Source organism: Acanthopagrus latus, chromosome 17 (assembly GCF_904848185.1).
Source record: "Acanthopagrus latus isolate v.2019 chromosome 17, fAcaLat1.1, whole genome shotgun sequence".
Lineage (NCBI taxonomy): Eukaryota > Metazoa > Chordata > Actinopteri > Spariformes > Sparidae > Acanthopagrus > Acanthopagrus latus.
In genome coordinates, this window is record NC_051055.1 from 19,072,621 (window position 1) to 19,076,612 (window position 3,992).

A 3,992-nucleotide genomic window follows, 5' to 3' on the forward strand; every position below is an offset into this window, starting at 1 on the left:
AAAACAACTTTGTATCCTCCCTGTTCTCTCACCTCATCTCTGTCTATATTTTATTTGCATCCATCATTTCCCCTCTTGTGCGGGGATGATGAATCTGTCCTATGAGAGTAGGCGAAGCCAGAATTAGGAAACCTCATGTCTAATCAGCGTTTAGTTCATGATATGGATCCAATGCGATTGTTCTGCTTTGACCTGAAAGTAAATATTTTGCGTTCTGAGGATGTGACCTCTGTATATGTGTGTAAGTACTCTTCATGCTTTTTTCTCTTTCTCTTTAACCCTTTTCGTCTTCTTTTTTTCTTCTTCTCCTTCTTCTTCTTCCTTTTCTTCTTCTTCTCCTTTTCTCCGTCTTCTTCTTCTCCCCACACCCCTCTAGAAGAAAGACACACACCACACCCCGCCCACTGAAAGGCGAGGAGTCTGTATATTTGTCAGATATGTTTTAATGTCTATAATTTCTCTGAACATAATAGGCGCTTATGTTTTATAACTAAGTAGAGTTATCAGAAGTGTTGTTGTAGACTGCATTTATTCTCATCTAGCTGTCATATAACTATTGTATTTTGCATTTGACAAGAGATTCAGTGTCTTTGTTGTATGTTTGCGTGTATGTGTCTGTATGTTCGTATGCATGGTTGTGTGTTTTGCGATCCTGGCTTTGAATGTGTCATTCTTGTCTCTAATCCCTTGTAGTAAAAAGTACTTTTTATATATATAAAAAACAAAAAAATAAAGGATAGTAATTTATCTATTATCTAAAGAACATGTAATTTATTTTCTGTTTTTTGAGAAGCTGTAGCAAATTTTCTTTGATACCACCAGAGTTTATGTGATTGTTATTACTGATACACGGACGATTTTCTTTTTTTATTATCGTGCAAAAACAGAAAAAAACAGTGTGGAAAAAAAAATATTATCTCAAAGCTTCCTTTTAAATAAAAGTGAAAAACAACAGAAAAATTTGTGTCGTGTTTGCTGCTCTCCAGTGAATAAGGATGATGATGATGCCAGTTTCCTCCAAACGATGGCACTGTTGAGTCTCACACATGAAGGCACGAGCCTAGTTTTCCTCTTTCATTACTGGTAGGTGTAAAGAGGTAAATCTCTTTATTTGGTGCCAAGTCCGGATGGTGACGCGTTGTTCACTTGTTTACTTTAAATAAAAACTGGGTTTTGGGGGTCAAATCATTATATAAGCAAGATTTTCATTTCAAGCTTGGCATTTGTATGAAATTATTTGTCCAGGAAGTCTTTTAAAATAAATTGTATGTTTTTAAGAGTGACCTGTCCAAAGTATTACTGTTAAGTCTGAACCTGAATGACATGAATATTCAAAAGCCCTTCATAAAGCATTGTTTATATGAAATGTGGTGTCTTAGTGTCTGATCCGAAACGGCATTTCCAAAGTTCATCATTCAAAATACTCTGATACCACAGTGCGCTATACAAATATGCAAACTTCACCAAGTTTATAAAGGTCTGATATGTCCTGCTGCCTGCATTGTAAATATAGGAGTGGCTGCAGAAGTGTGGGTACTTTGGCCAACAGACAGTGAGGGCAGGGAAGAAGAGTCTGAAAGCATAAAGAGCATGTCAGATTTTTGAAATTAGAAGTTAAGATCCTAATGAGGTGGGGTGTTGGAAGTGACCTGGTCATAACCAGGAGATACTTGAGTCATTCAAGTTCTTCAGTTACATTTTCCTCTTAATGTTATTTTCCAAAGCCACATACACACTGTTCTCTAATTCTGGTGGGGAAATACTAGTCTGGAGTTTTGAGATGAATGTAGGCTAATATTTAACTTTCCCCAGGAATACATTTGGATACTAGTCTTGGGCACCCACCTATTAAATATTTCTAGTTTTTAAGTCGTTCGTGTGTCCCCTGTTACCTTAATTCTATATCTGAGAGCCCTGCCAGGATTTCCAAGAAGTTTCTTGAGATTTCTCAGGTTGTTTGGCAGGACATTGTCTTTTGGTTGATGGGAATACTGTAATGGCTACAGAGGGCCAGACCTACCATGTTAAAATAAATAAAGAGTGGTAACACTTTATATTAAGTGTGCGAGGTAGTACTAAACTGCATGAGTCGTGATGATTTATTGCTTGGATTAATGCAGGATACATCATCCCTGTTGACAACCATTAGCAAATGACAAAGTTGTGACTTTATGGAGATTCGTCCTCACTTAATTGATCAGCTGTTAATGAACAATACTTCATACAGTAACTTATATGCAATGATGGAATGTAACTAAGTACATTTACTGAAGTTCTTGAGTATTTCTACTTTCTCTTATTTTATACTTCGACTCCACTACATTTTGGAGTCACATATTGTACTTTTTACTCACAACAACAACTAGATAACTGGTTACTGGTGATTTTACAGATTACATGCTACATCGAAGCCAAATATTTTTTTTTTTTTTTTTTTAAAAAATAAGTGTATTTTGTCTCTAATCAGATTAGAAAAAAGACACTGATTATTAGAAAAACGCTCAATATCAGTGTACGGTGTATACACACACATAGGTAAATAGACATATTGTTTACTTTTACTTGTAATTTTGATACAGTTAAGAACATTTATTGCCAGAAAATGTAGCCTGTCAGACTTTAAGACTTTTACTTAACTGTTCATATGGATGACTTTGATTTTCACCTAAGTAATATTTTAATAGGTTATCTTAACATTTAATCAAATATGACTTTTGGATACAACACTGATGTGCGACCAAGATAGCTGGTTTCCAGTTACATTTAGTCAGTCATTTTCAGCCTCTCTCTCTTTATCAAACTGGCTATCAGAAGATCACATTTACACGTTTGACAAAGCAGTCATATAAATATATTCAACTAAAATCCAGCTAACTTCAACTATCTAGCAGATCAACTGATGTACGAGGTTCCAGTGTGAACAAATCACGTTAAGCCATAGTAGATAAGTTATTTGTTAATGGTGAGCAGCAGGAATTCACTATAGTCATTCATTCATGCATTGAAATGTGAAACTTTGATCTAAACTTTTACCAATTTCTTTTCTTTTAAAGTTTTATAAAACACTTTATCTTTTAATTAGTTTGCAAACAAGTGGCCCTATGAGACGGACCCCTCAAAAAAAAACCAAAAAAAAAAAAAACTCCAGCCAAAGGTGAAGAAACTCTCCTTTGGCTACAAAAAAGCTGAGTAACAGAGTTCAGGTTTTCCCTCCTCAGCATCCCTCTTCTTCCTGCTCTTGCGTGCGTTATCGCCGTTTCTCCTCCATCGTGCAGGGAGGCTTAACAGCTCTGGTGGCGTGCTGCCCGCCTGCACACCGCCGAACACATCCTCGGGGCGCAGCGGGCGTTGCGTGCCTCCTCTCCACCGGTGCCTGGGTTTGTTTAAAGAAGGCCCCTTGTGTGTGTGCGTGTGTGTGGGGGGGGGGGTCTATATGGTGGATGAATGTAGCGGGGGATGCTGGCTCACAGAGGGCACGAGGCAGGGGAGGCAGATGGTGACCTTTTGGAGTAAATTACCATGAACCCTGTGACTCTCTCCTTTCACTCAAATCTCTCTCCGGGCACGCACACGCACCTCAAAGATAACACACATCATACAGCTTTTTGTTTATGAATAACTGCGCTGTCTGTCTTTTCTTTTCTTTCTTTTTCTTTTCTTTTCTTTCTTTCTTTTTTTTTTTTTTTTTACATCTCAGCCCATTGTCGGCCGTTTTTTTTCCTTCTTTCCCAAAGTACAGGCTGTAAAGTAGGCCAACTCCAACCCCGAGCTATTTCTCCTTCTCTCTGTCACACATTTTACTCTGAGTGGGTGTGAGCGTGATTTCGGGCTCGGGCGTGAACAGCTGTAGTAGTCGTGACTGCGTGCCCGTCGATCGGCGGCGCGCTTCGGCTTCACGTCAAGAGGCATCGTCGTTTCAGCACCAAGGCCAGGGCTCGCGGCGAGAACAATAGACGGCTCCGCGCACGGCGTCGCCCGGGCAACGTCGACAA